The sequence below is a fragment of the Schistocerca gregaria genome, chromosome 3 (genome assembly GCF_023897955.1).
Source record: "Schistocerca gregaria isolate iqSchGreg1 chromosome 3, iqSchGreg1.2, whole genome shotgun sequence".
Lineage (NCBI taxonomy): Eukaryota > Metazoa > Arthropoda > Insecta > Orthoptera > Acrididae > Schistocerca > Schistocerca gregaria.
In genome coordinates, this window is record NC_064922.1 from 149,761,925 (window position 1) to 149,776,545 (window position 14,621).

General features: G+C 43.0%; 1 protein-coding gene across 2 annotated transcripts in view; it reads right to left on the reverse strand.

Moving 5' to 3' along the window:
• LOC126355218 (RNA-binding region-containing protein 3-like) overlaps positions 1-14,621 on the reverse strand; it is a 50,745-nt gene that overhangs the window by 18,741 nt on the left and 17,383 nt on the right. The gene's annotated exons all lie outside the window — the stretch shown is intronic.

The window sequence follows — 14,621 nt, forward strand, 5'->3', positions numbered from 1 at the left end:
GAAGTTTCACTGCCAAGTAACATAGCTAGATGGTAGTTGGACCACACATGGAAAGAACTGCTTGGTACAGTACAGAAGGTATCTGAAAGAAATGCACAATGAGACAAACGGAATTGACACTTTTATTCAAGACCGATAATTACAATGAAGTCACACGAATCGTGATGGTCCCGTGAACATTACAAATGCAGCAATACCTCCTTTGCAATGTGCTCCCATGCTGGCTACAAGAAGGGTAAGGGGTTCTTGTGGTAGCATTCCATCCCTCCACCAATGCAGTTGAAAACTGCCGGATGGTTATAGGTGCATATGGATGTGCTGCAATACACCTCCTCAGCGCACCCCACGTGTACTTGATGGTATTTAAGTCAGTGAAATGGGCAGGCCAGTCCATCTGCCACAAATTCTCTCCTTACAAGAGATCCCCCACTGTGCTGTTCAATGCGGGCACACACTGTCGTCCGTAAAAATATAGTCAGGGCTGAAAGCATCCCTGGAAAGATACACACGGGGACGGAGTAGTGTCACAATAACATTGCAAAAGATTTGGAGGTCAGCACACATCTGCAACATTATTCCTCCCCATAACAGCTGAACCACCAGAACAATCATGTTCGACAATGCTGGACGTACCCTTACGTGAGGAGGGATGGGAACAAATGATGTACCCAGGAATACAGTCAGACATGACCAATTCAGTGGTCCAGGTGTTTTGTTGTGGGAGTTGTAATGTTGCACGAGCATACTGACCTCCAAATCTTTGAACATTGTGTTATTGTGACACTGTACTCCTGCCCCATGCGTGTCTTTTCAAGGGTGCATTTGGCCTGACTTCAATTTTATGGATGACGATGCATGCCCACATTGTACAGTGCAGATGGAAGTGCTCTTTGAAGAAGTAGATATTCAGTGAACAGATCAGCCGCCTGTTCCACTGGTGTAAATCACATGGAGCACATGTGGAATGCATTCGAGAGACGTATTGCAGCATGTCCACATGCACAAACCACTATTCGGCAGCTATCAACCGTGCTGGAGGAGGAATGGAATGCCCCACCACAAGAACTCCTTACCATCCTTATAGCCAGCATGGGAGCACATTGCAGAGCATGTACTGCCATCCGTGATGATCATATGTGCCATTTATAATATCCAGGAGACCATCACAAATCATGGTGACTTCAGTGTAATTATAGTCTTTAAATAAAAGTGCCGCTTCTGTTCATTCCACTGTGTATTTCTTTCAGTTACCTTCTGCAACACTTCTTTCTATAGACAGTCAAATTTTCATTGAGCCATGTTATTTGGCAGTGACACATCTGAAAGTTGCTTTCATCCTTAAGTTTTGCACACCCGTGTATTTTCTCTGTTGAAACTTTTTTAGTATACTTGATAGCAATATTTCACTTTAGGCTTTCGTAGTGTCTACTGCTGATGACATCTTTTTGTGTTTCCATGTGGGTCGTTGTATTGAAATTCTGCAATGTTTAGATGTGTGTCATCTTCACCAGATGATGAGAGTGTCACTCATTCAAATGTTGTGGAATTTCAATGCAGCCAGATAGATGGAAGCTTAAGAAGATTTCGACAATTGTACCGTCTGTAAAAATTCTGATTTTGATCCAGTTATCAAACCCTGCTGAAAACTCATAATTTCTTCCCATATTATTGATGAGGTGTTCTGCTGTGTATCACTTGAACAGTCTAATGTGAATGCATCCTGGTTCTTAAATAGGAATTATGTATGGCATGAGGTGAATCATATTTACTATAAAACATTACATCCCTAATAGAAAGTTACGACTGACACAACTAAATGCCTTTGTAAAGTTGGATAATATCGCAACCTGTGATGCTGGAGCATTTAAAAATTTGTTATGTGTTCAGTGTCTGGTCTCATCTTATTATGGAGAAGTCCAACAATGGACGAGTGAATCTGTCTGGGATAATACATTGAATTAATGACATACATACAGCTACAAACATTACATTAATAGATTATAATTTTTTAGTGCCTTACAGAAACACACTCTGAGCGGGGGAAAAAAGAATGTATCATTCAGGAAGTATCCGAATGGTGCGGAAATTGGTAGATATGACGTACTTGTACAAACGAACAAACAAATGAATACAATTTCAGAAAAAAAAAAACTGGGTGATTTATTCAAGAGAAAGAGCTTCACAAATTGAACAAGTCAATAACAGGTTTGTCCACCTCTGGCTCTTATGCAACTAGGTATTTATAACTTTTTGGATGTCCTCCTGATGGATATCGTGCCAAATTCGGCCCAGTTGGCATGTTAGATTGTTGAAATCCTGAGTAGGTTGGAGGGCCCTGCCCATAACCCTCCAAACATTCTCAATTGGAGAGAGATCTAGTGACCTTTCTGGCCGACGAGGTTTGGCAAGAACAAAGACGAGCAGTAGAAACTCTCGCTGTGTGTAGGTGGGCATTATTTTGTTGAAATGTAAGCAAGAATGGCATGCCATCAAGGGCAAAAAAAGGGAGTGTAGAATATCCTTGACATACCATTGGGCTATAAGGGTGTCTCAGATGACAACCAAAGGGGTCATGCTATGAAAATAAAGGCACCCCATTCCTCCGCTCCCAGTAGTCGAGCCATACAGTGGGCAACAGTTACATTCACACTCTACTGCTTTCTGGGAAATATCCAGACACATCTTAACATTTTTTTGCGATGAGATGGTGAATGAACACTAATGCGACAACCCAGAGGCTGGCTGCCACAAAGTTTTTTTGTCATGGGCTTTTCTGTTTTGCTGGCACTTTAATTCTAATTTGTCTTTTCCTTTGCAGGGGTGTGTTTACATGTTTTAATAGTATCTCTTATAGCCTTTTTGCTAATCAGTGATCCAGGTGGGTGTTGCAAACATGTTCTTTGCCTGTCTGCTTACTTTTATAACTTGCATTGTCTGTTTATTGCATTTGCCTACTTTACAATGAGCAACTCACCTCCCCCAGCCCCTGCTCAGGCGCCACAGCTGCAAGCAATAGATACAGTGCAGATAACACAGATGTTTCAGTTTCAGACACAACAGATCTCAACTCTACTAAATGCGGTACAGCAGTTACTAACCACTCAAGTGAGCAACATAGCGCAAAATGCAACAATGGTAGCTCAGAGTGTCATACTGCCTTTTCGACAGTTTAATGAAAAAGAGGAGGAATGGCTTGAGTGGTTGCAACAGTATGAAGGGCACATTTCTCAGAACGTATCAAGTACTGTGAAACTACATTACTTTTTGTCAATCGTAGGAAGTGCAGTTTTTTGCTTCATTCAGAAACTGTTCCCTGATGCCACTCTGAGTGAACTTTCCTGTGATCAGGTTGTAGTTTCACCAACTAACAATTATCACCAGCAAGCGAATGTGGTGGCAACTAGGTACCAATTCTTTACTTGCAAGAAAAGGTCAGAACAAACTTATCGCGAGTGGGTAATAGATTTGCAGGATATGGTGAGGAATTGCAAATTCAAACGTGCTTGTAGTGTTTTACATTCAGATGTTATATTGCATGATGCAATCGTGTATAATGTAACTGATGTCAGACTTAAAGAACAGATTTTGAAACAGTTTGATTCATCATTTCAAATTGTAGTGCAAACTCTAGATCAGTATGATTCAGGTGTTGTAGCAGCTGATAAAATTGAGCAACCAACAATTTGTAGGGTTGAGTTGCCCCTTGCACACGACCGGCCAAGTAGACAGAAACAGCTCTCGAGCGTCACGCTGCGTAAACAGTTCTCTAACAGGTGAACAGAATTAGGTCATGCCCTCAGTGCTATTCACGGCACAACCGCCAAGATTGTCTGTCCAGACAAGCACAGTGTTATGCTTGTGGCAAGGAAGGTCACGTACAATCCGTATGTTTGCAAAGGAACAAACAAGAATTCCGCACATTCAAAAAAATTTAGTCACATAGACCATTTAATCAATGTAGTGTATTCAAAGCCTGCTGCAGGCATTAGCAAAAACTAGCAAGCAAACAGTTTCTTCAGTGCTATGCCAGTCCACTGTAGAAAGTTAGAGGAAAGTTCTGTTGCTAGGTAGCAGCCATGGAAGAGGTGTGGGCCAGATTTTGCAGGAAAAATTAGGTGACAGGTACCACGTCACAAACTTTTTCGAGCCCAGTGCATGTCTTAGCCAGGTGGTAGAGGATATAGGTTCCTTGTGCAAGGGTTTCTCAAAGCAGGATCATGTGATGATATTGGGTGGAGTGGGAAACAGTATTGATAGGGATCAGGGCTACAGTATTGAGTGTGACCTGGTGAAAATAGCTTCTGCAACGATCCATACCAGTGTTGGTCTGCTGCCTGCTTTCATGCAGCCCTAGTTGAACTGCTCTGTCAAGAGGGTAAATATGGAGTTGGACCAGTTGCATAGGATGGCCACTCTGTCAGACATTGGATTTGTTCCTGTCAAGGCTATTGATAGGGGGGATTTCACAAGGCATGGCCAACACCTCAATAGGAAAGGGAAGGGTAAACTGGCAGGGTTGTTAGCGAAATCCATAAGGGGGGACACTAGCACTCACGGATGTACCTCTTTTTTAGACTAATATCAGTGTCCAATGAGAAAGTTCAGCCAGGCAGTTGCTACAGAGGTCCAAAACTCACAAGATTCTCACAACAGTAAAGTAAATAATAATGTTACCTTATTTAACAAAAATATTGGTGGATTAAAGAAAAAAGTAGATTCTCACAAAAGTAAAGTAAAAAATAATGTTACCATTTTTCACCAAAATATTCCCGAATTGAAGAATAAAGTAGATGAGCTCCTTGTTTGTTTAGATGACATTTAATCTGATAATATAATAAATACACTATGCCTGTCTGGGCATCACACAATGTCTGATATGGAAAAGGTAAATATCAGTGGTTATAAACTAGCTGCACATATGAGTAGAGAGAATAAGGTGAGAGGAGGAGTTGCCATATATGTCAAAAGTTATCACTGTGTAGAAACCTTATACAAAAAAGTTTTGTCTAGAGCAACATATAGAAGAATGTGCCTTAACCTGAAGGAGGGCTCTTTCATAAGTGTAACAATATATAAGTCCCCTTCAGGGAACTTTCATTTATTCCTGGGAAGTTTGGATGCCTTGTTGTACTATGTGTCAGATAGGGGAACGCAAATGATTATTTGTGGGGACTTCAATGTTGATTCACTGAAAGAGTGTAATAGGAAGAATGACCTGGAAGTCTTGTTCGGTTCTTTCAACTAGATAAGTTTAAAAACATCAATTTTTGTCCTGTTGAGAATGGCCTTTCTGCTCACGGTGCTCAGCTAGTTACAGTATATGACATAGCTCCTTTCAGTAATTCAAAACTACCCTCCACAGTTGTTCAATTAATGAAAAAAAAATGGCTCTGAGCACTATGGGACTTGACTTCTGAGGTCATCAATCCCTTAGAACTACTTAAACCTAACTAACCTAAGGAAATCACACACATCCATGCCCGAGGCAGGATTTGAACCTGCGACCGTAGCAGTCGCGCAGTTCCAGACTGTAGCACCTAGAACCGCTCGGCCACACCGGCCAGCTTCAATTAATGATTCAACAATTAGAAATTTCAGGGAATATCTTCAGCAGTTAGACTGGGATGAGGTGTACAAGGAACATGATGCTAATTTAAAATATAACTTATTTCATGATACACTTGTAAAAGAATTTGAAAACTGTTTCCCCAAGAAAGTAGTTAAATCTACCTATAAGAAACTATGCAAAAAAACCTTGTCTTACTAAAGGAAAAAAAGTATTTTGTAACCACAGAAGGGAAATGTATCTAACAGCAAGAAAGACTAATGACCCAGAAACAGCCAAACATTATAAAAACTACTGTGCTACATTAAGAAAGGTTATTAAAAAGTCCAGAAGCATGTGCATCATGTCTGAGATTAATACCTGTGATAACAAAATCAAAACAATTTCGAATATTATTACAAGGGAGACAGGGCAACCAAGAGTACAGGATGACGGCATTACCATCAAAGCAAATGGAAACTTAACAAACAACAAGCTAGAAGTCGAAAACATTTTGAATAATCATTTTTTAAATGTAGAGAAGATAGGATCTAAATGTTCAATAGATGAAGCAAGGCAGTTACTGGAACAGGCCTTCCCCACACAATTTGATACAACTGAAACTCAAAGCACCTCGCCTTCTGAAATTATAAAGATAATAAACTCTCTCAAGAATAAAAGCTCACACGGAATTGATGGCATTTCCAGCAGGATAATAAAAGCTTGTTCTCAAGAAATAAGTGGGATTCTTAGCCACATATGAAATAGACAGACTGAAGTATGCCATTGTTAAGGGGACACGTCTGATGTCAACAACTACTGCCCAATCTCCCTTCTGACTGCCTTATCCAAAATTCTTAAAAAAGTAATGTATTACAGAGTAGCTTCACACCTTTGTAAAAATAAAGTTGTAACAAAATGTCAGCTTGGTTTCCAGAAAGGTTTTTCAACGGAAAATGCTATAAATACTTCCACTAATGAAATATTAAATGCTCTGAGTAACCGGAAGTCACCCGTTGGGATTTTTTGTGATATCTCAAAGGCTTTTGATTGTGTAAATCATGGAATACTTCTAGATCAGCTCAAGTACTGTGTTATGAATGGGACAGCGCTCAAATGGTTTAAATCATACCTAACCGCCGTCTGCTTCACGTCTGCTGTGCAGCAAGCTACCTTAATTTAAGTATTAACTATATTTTTCTTACTTGTCACTTCTTCTTCGGTTTGTTTTTGCTTTTAGGAAGCTTTAATTGTTGAGTGCTAGTAATAGTGTTCCATAGATTTCATGTTTGTTTTGAATACAGTCAGAGAGAGTCCCTTTAGTCAGTCATAGTGTTAGTAGTGCTAGTGTTTGTTTTGAATACAGTCCAGAGACAGGTAGTCCTATTTTCATTGTTTTCTACAAGAAGTGGTTAGCAATCACAGTTTAGTCAATAATCAGCCGCCTTTAGTGAATTAGCAGTCTAGTTAAAAGTTGATTAAGTCTCTTCAGTAAATTGATTCCTTAGGATGGATAGGATGTGTGACTGCTGTGTATGGACGCAGGAGGAGCTGGCCACTGTTCGCGAACAGCTGAGCGTGTTGATGGCCGCGGTCAGCCGTCTTCAGGTTGCTGCCTCGGAGTGTACCGGCAGTGGGGAGTCTGGTGCGTCGCAAGGTACACCCCAGGTGTTACATGCTTCACCCACTGTCCCTGCTGTCAAGACATCTTCGCGGGTACCGGGCGCGGTTGGGCCACCCTCTCCCCAAGGGGAGTGGCGGGTTCAGCGGCGTACGAGGCGGAGGGTCAATGTGGAGGCTGGCCGTCTGGCATCGCCCGCTCTGCCTGTGAAAGGACATGTGGCTGCTCCTTCAGCAAGGTCCGAGCAGGCACACGGGGGGAGGGGTTTATTAGTTATTGGGAGCTCCAACGTTAGGCGGGTGATGGAGCCCCTTAGGGAAATAGCGGAAAGGTCGGGGAAGAAGGCCAGTGTTCACTCTGTCTGCTTGCCGGGGGTCTCATCCGAGATGTGGGGGAGGCCCTACTGGCGGCGATAGAGAGCACTGGGTGCACCCGACTGCAAATTGTTGCTCATGTCGGCACCAATGACTCCTGCCGTCTGGGTTCAGAGGTCATCCTCAGTTCGAACAGGCAGTTGGCGGAGTTGGTGAAGGCGGAAAGCCTCGCTCGCGGGGTGGAATCAGACCTAACTATTTGTAGTATCGTTCCCAGAACCGATCGCGGTCCTCTGGTTTGGAGCCGAGTGGAAGGCTTAAACCAGAGGCTCAGACGATTCTGCGGAGAGCTGGGGTGCAAATATCTCGACCTGCACTACCGGGTGGAGAAATGTAGGGTCCCCCTGAATAGGTCAGACGTGCACTACACGCCGGAAGCGGCTACGAGGGTAGCGGAGTATGTGTGGATTGCACATGGCGTTTTTTAAGGTTAGAGAGTTCCCTCCCTAGGCCCGACAAGACGCCTCCTGAGACGCGGCAAGGCAGGAGTAGGCAAAATGCAACAGGGAATAACAATATTAATGTGCTAATAGTAAACTGCAGGAACGTCTATAGAAAGGTCCCAGAACTGCTCTCATTAATAAATGGTCACAATGCCCATATAGTACTAGGGACAGAAAGTTGGCTGAAACCACATGTAAACAGTAATGAAATCCTAAACTCAGATTGGAATGTATACTGCAGAGACAGGCTGGACAGTGAAGGGGGAGGCGTGTTTATAGCGATAAGAAGTGCAATAGTATCTAAGGAAATTGACGGAGATTCGAATTGTGAAATGATTTGGGTGAAGGTCATGGTTAAAGCAGTCTCAGACATGGTAATTGGATGTCTCTATAGGCCCCCGGGCTCAGCAGCTGTTGTGGCTCAGCACCTGAAGAATAATTTGGAAAATATTTTGAGTAGATTTCCCCACCATGTTATAGTTCTGGGTGGAGATTTTAATTTGCCGGATATAGACTGGGAGACTCAAACGTTCATAACGGGTGGCAGGGACAAAGAATCCAGTGAAATATTTTTAAGTGCTTTATCTGAAAACTACCTTGAGCAGTTAAACAGAGAACTGACTCATGGCAATAACATATTAGACCTTCTGGTGACAAACAGACGAGAACTATTTGAATCAGTTAACGCAGAACAGGGAATCAGCGATCATAAAGCGGTTACTGCATCGATGATTTCAGCCGTAAATAGAAATATTAAAAAAGGTAGGAAGAATTTTCTGTTTAGCAAAAGTGACAAAAAGCAGATTACAGAGTACCTGACGGCTCAACACAAAAGTTTTGTCTCAAGTACAGATAGAGTTGAGGATCAGTGGACGAAGTTCAAAACCATCGTACAATATGCGTTAGATAAGTATGTGCCAAGCAAGATCGTAAGAGATGGAAAAGAGCCACCGTGGTACAACAACCGAGTTAGAAAACTGCTGCGGAAGCAAAGGGAACTTCACAGCAAACATAAACATAGAAAAAGCCTTGCAGCCAAACAAAAATTACGCGAAGCGAAATGTAGTGTGAGGAGGGCTATGCGAGAGGCTTTCAATGAATTCAAAAGTAAAGTTCTATGTACTGACTTGGCAGAAAATCCTAAGAAATTTTGGTCCTATGTCAAAGCGGTAGGTGGATCAAAACAAAATGTCCAGACACTCTGTTACCAAAATGGTACTGAAACAGAGGATGACAGACTAAAGGCCGAAATACTAAATGTCTTCTTCCAAAGCTGTTTCACTGAGGAAGACTGCACTGTGCTTCCTTCTCTAGATTGTCGCACAGTTGACAAAATGGTAGATATCGAAATAGATGACAGAGGGATAGAGAAACAATTAAAATCGCTCAAAAGAGGAAAGGCCGCTGGTCCTGATGGGATACCAGTTCGATTTTACACAGAGTACACGAAGGAACTTGCCCCCCTTTTTGCAGCGGTGACTCAGGTCTCTAGAAGAGCGAAGCGTTCCAAAGGATTGGAAAAGGGCACAGATCATCCCCATTTTCAAGAAGGGACATCAAACAGATGTGCAGAACTATAGACCTATATCTCTAACGTCAATCAGTTGTAGAATTTTGGAACACGTATTATGTTCGAGTATAATGTATTTTCTGGAGACTAGAAATCTACTCTGTAGGAACCAGCATGGGTTTCGAAAAAGACGGTCGTGTGAAACCCAGCTCGCGCTATTCGTCCACGAGACTCAGAGGGCCTTAGACAGGGGTCCACAGGTAGATGCCGTGTTTCTTGACTTCCGCAAGGCGTTTGACACAGTTCCCCACAGTCGTTTAATGAACAAAGTAAGAGCATACGGACTATCAGATCAATTGTGTGATTGGATTGAGGAGTTCCTAGATAACAGAACGCAGCATGTCATTCTCAATGGAGAGAAGTCTTCTGAAGTAAGAGTGATTTCAGGTGTGCCGCAGGGGAGTGTCATAGGACTGTTGCTATTCACAATATACATAAATGACTTGGTGATGACATCGGAAGTTCACTGAGGCTTTTTGCAGATGATGCTGTGGTGTATCGAGAGGTTGCAACAATGGAAAATTGTACTGAAATGCAGGAGGATCTGCAGTGAATTGACGCATGGTGCATGGAATGGCAATTGAATCTCAATGTAGATAAGTGTAATGTGATGCGAATACATAGAAAGATAGGTCCATAATCATTTAGCTACAAAATAGCAGATCAACAACTGGAAGCAGTTAATTCCATAAATTATGTGGGAGTACGCTTTAGGAGTGATTTAAAATGGAATGATCATATAAAGTTGATCGTCGGTAAAGCAGATGCCAGACTGAGATTCATTGGAAGAATCCTAAGGAAATGCAATCCAACAACAAAGGAAGTAGGTCACAGTACACTTGTTCGCCCACTGCTTGAATACTGCTCAGCAGTGTGGGATCCGCACCAGATAGGGTTGACAGAAGAGATAGAGAAGATCCAACGGAGAGCAGCGCGCTTCGTTACAGGATCATTTGGTAATCGCAAAAGCGTGACAGAGATGATAGATAAACTCCAGTGGAAGACTCTGCAGGAGAGACGCTCAGTAGTTCGGTATGGGCTTTTGTTAAAGTTTCGAGAACATACCTTCACCGAAGAGTCAAGCAGTATATTGCTCCCTCCTACGTATATCTCACGAAGAGACCATGAGGATAAAATCAGAGAGATTAGAGCCCACACAGAAGCATACCGACAATCCTTCTTTCCACGTACAATACGAGACTGGAATAGAAGGGAGAACCGATAGAGGTACTCAGGGTACCCTCTGCCACACACCGTCAGGTGGCTTGCGGAGTATGGATGTAAATGTAGATGTAGATGTAGAACTGGAAGAGTGCAGAAAGTTGAAATAAGCAGTTCACATAATATGCAAAAAACTGGTGATTTCTCAAACTGGGGAACAATCAAGAATGGGGTGCCACTGGGCTCGGTCTTGGATCCTCTGCTGTTCTTAGTATATACTAATGACTTGCCATTCTATATTCACAAAGATGCAAAGCTGGTACTTTCTGCCGATGACACAAGTATAGCTATCACACCCAACAGACAAGAATTAACTGGTGAATTTGTAAACGATGTTTTTCAGAAAATCATTAGGTGGTTCTCTGCAAATGCGCTCTTATTAAACTTTGACAAAACACAGTATATACAGTTACGCACATTAAATGGAATGACACCATTAATAAATATAGACTTCGATCAGAAATCGATAGCTAAGGTGGAATATTCAAAATTCCTAGGTGTATGCACTGATGAGGGGTTGAACTGGAAAAAACACACTGAAGATCTGCTGAAACGTTTGAGAACAGCTACTTATGCTATTAGGGTCATTGCAAATTTTGACTTTCGTATGGCATCATATTCTGGGGTAACTCATCACTGAGTAAAAGAGTGTTTATTGCACAAAAGAGTGTAATCAGAATAACTGCTGGAGCTCATCCAAGATCATGTTGCAGACACTTACACTCCTGGAAATGGAAAAAAGGACACATTGACACCGGTGTGTCAGACCCACCATACTTTCTCTGGACACTGCAAGAGGGCTGTACAAGCAATGATCACACGCCTGGCACAGTGGACACACCAGGAACCGCGGTGTTGGCCGTCGAATGGCACTAGCTGCGCAGCATTTGTGCACCGCCGCCGTCAGTGTCAGCCAGTTTGCCGTGGCATACGGAGCTCCATCGCAGTCTTTAACACTGGTAGCATGCCGCGACAGCGTGGACGTGAACCGTATGTGCAGTTGACGGACTTTGAGCGAGGGCGTATAGTGGGCATGCGGGAGGCCGGGTGGACGTACCGCCGAATTGCTCAACACGTGAGGCGTGAGGTCTCCACAGTACATCAATGTTGTCGCCAGTGGTCGGCGGAAGGTGCACGTGCCCGTCGACCTGGGACCGGACTGCAGCTACGCACGCCAAGACCGTAGGATCCTACGCAGTGCCATAGGGGACCGCACCGCCACTTCCCAGCAAATTAGGGACACTGTTGCTCCTGGGGTATCGGCGAGGACCATTTGCAACCGTCTCCATGAAGCTGGGCTACGGTCCCGCACACCGTTAGGCCGTCTTCCGCTCACGCCACAACATCGTGCAGCCCGCCTCCAGTGGTGTCGCGACAGGCGTGAATGGAGGGACGAATGGAGACGTGTCGTCTTCAGCGATGAGAGTCGCTTCTGCCTTGGTGCCAATGATGGTCGTATGCGTGTTTGGCGCCGTGCAGGTGAGCGCCACAATCAGGACTGCATATGACTGAGGCACACAGGGCCAACACCCGGCATCATGGTGTGGGGAGCGATCTCCTACATTGGCCGTACACCTCTGGTGATCGTCAAGGGGACACTGAATAGTGCACGGTACATCCAAACCGTCATCGAACCCATCGTTCTACCATTCCTAGACCGGCAAGGGAACTTGCTGTTCCAACAGGACAATGCACGTCCGCATGTATCCCGTGCCATCCAACGTGCTCTAGAAGGTGTAAGTCAACTACCCTGGCCAGCAAGATCTCCGGATCTGTCCCCCATTGAGCATGTTTGGGACTGGATGAAGCGTCGTCTCACGCGGTCTGCACGTCCATCACGAACGCTGATCCAACTGAGGCGCCAGGTGGAAATGGCATGGCAAGCCGTTCCACAGGACTACATCCAGCATCTCTACGATCGTCTCCATGGGAGAATAGCAGCCTGCATTGGTGCGAAAGGTGGATATACACTGTACTAGTGCCGACATTGTGCATGCTCTGTTGCCTGTGTCTATGTGCCTGTGGTTCTGTCAGTGTGATCATGTGACGTATCTGACCCCAGGAATGTGTCAATGAAGTTTCCCCTTCCTGGTACAATGAATTCAGGGTGTTCTTATTTCAATTTCCAGGAGTGTATTTAAAGAGCTAGAGATCTTCACTGTAGCCTCACAATATATATATTTACTTATGAAATTTGTTATTAACCATCCAAACGAATTCAAAAGTAATAACAGTGTACATGGCTACAACACTAGGAGAGAGGGTGATCTTCACTACTCAAGGTTAAATCTAACTTTGGCTCAAAAGGGGTAAATTATGTTGCCACAAAAGTCTTTGGTCACTTACCTAATAGCATTAAATGTCTGACAGCAGGCCATATAGCATTTAAAAGAAAATTAAAAGAATTTCTTAATGGCAACTCCTCCTACTCATTAGATGAATTTTTGGATATAGTAAGTGGGTAATGCCCCCCCCCCCCTTTCCCAAAAAAATAAATAAATAAAAATATTATGTGTCGTTTAATATTTTGTGTAATGTAATATATTGTATAGACACCTTTTATTAACCTGACACGTTCCACATCATTACGAAGTGTCATATTCATGATCTATGGAACAAGTACTAATCTAATGTAATCTAATCTAATTCAACAAACTTTTTATTCATTTACATAGTATTGGAAACGTGTGAAATTTCAGATGGACACAGGAGCCTATGTTACATTGCAGAGTTGTAACACATATGAACTATTAGGTTCCCCATGCCTCTCTAAAACTAGCACGCAACTGATGGCTTATAACGGACAAGGCATTCCCGTTCTGAGAAAATGTACTTTGCTTGCCATATGTTGCTCGCATACACGAACTGTGACTTTCACTGTACTACTATCATGTGATTGGGTGAATATATTTGGCCTTGATTTGTTTGGCTTTCAAATTCAGGACAATGTGTTGTCAGTGACTGCGTTCAGTGCTAAAGACAGTGCTGAAAGAATTCCCTGAACTCTTTTCTGAAGCTTTAGGCAAAACTAACAATTTTGTTGCACATATTACTATGAAAGACAATGCTCAGCCAAAATTTTGCCAGGCCAGGACTGTTCCCATTGCATTATGGGACAAAGTGGCGGCTGAACTTAAGAATTGCAAGATAGCGCAGCTATTGTGCCCATATCAGGTAGTAAATGAGAAATGGGCAAGTCCACTGGTCTTGCTCCCCAAACCTTCAGGTCGCATTCGCCTCTGTGTTGACTTTAAGTCTACAGTCAACCCACAAACAGTGATTGATACTTATCCATTGCCACGCGTAGAGGCTCTCATGGACAGATTACGCACTTGTTGCTACTTTTCAAAAATTGATTTGTGTAATGCATATCTTCAAACACTACTAGATAAAGAATATCAAACTGTGTGTGTTGTGAACAGTCATTTGGGCTTGTTTAAATATTTGTGTATGTCTTTTGGCAGTGCTTCCACACCCATCATTTTCCAACGGTATTTGGAACAGCTGACAGCTCAAGTACCAAACTGTTCAAACTATTTGGACGATACTGTTATAGCAGGTCGTGCACGTGAAGAACACATTGCAAATTTGGGTGCTTTGTTTTTGTGTTGTCTGATGTAGGACTTAAGTGTAGACTGGACAAGTGTGATTTTTTAAAACCTGAGTTGCAGTATCTTGATCATGTCACAAACATTCAAGGTGTACATCCTCTTCTGTCACATTTTTCAGCCATACATGACTTACCAGTTCCTCGCAATGTCATAGAATTTCAGTCAGTCTTATGGAAAATGAACTATTATATTTGGTTCATCCTGAATGCTGCACAAATCATAGCTCCACTGCATCG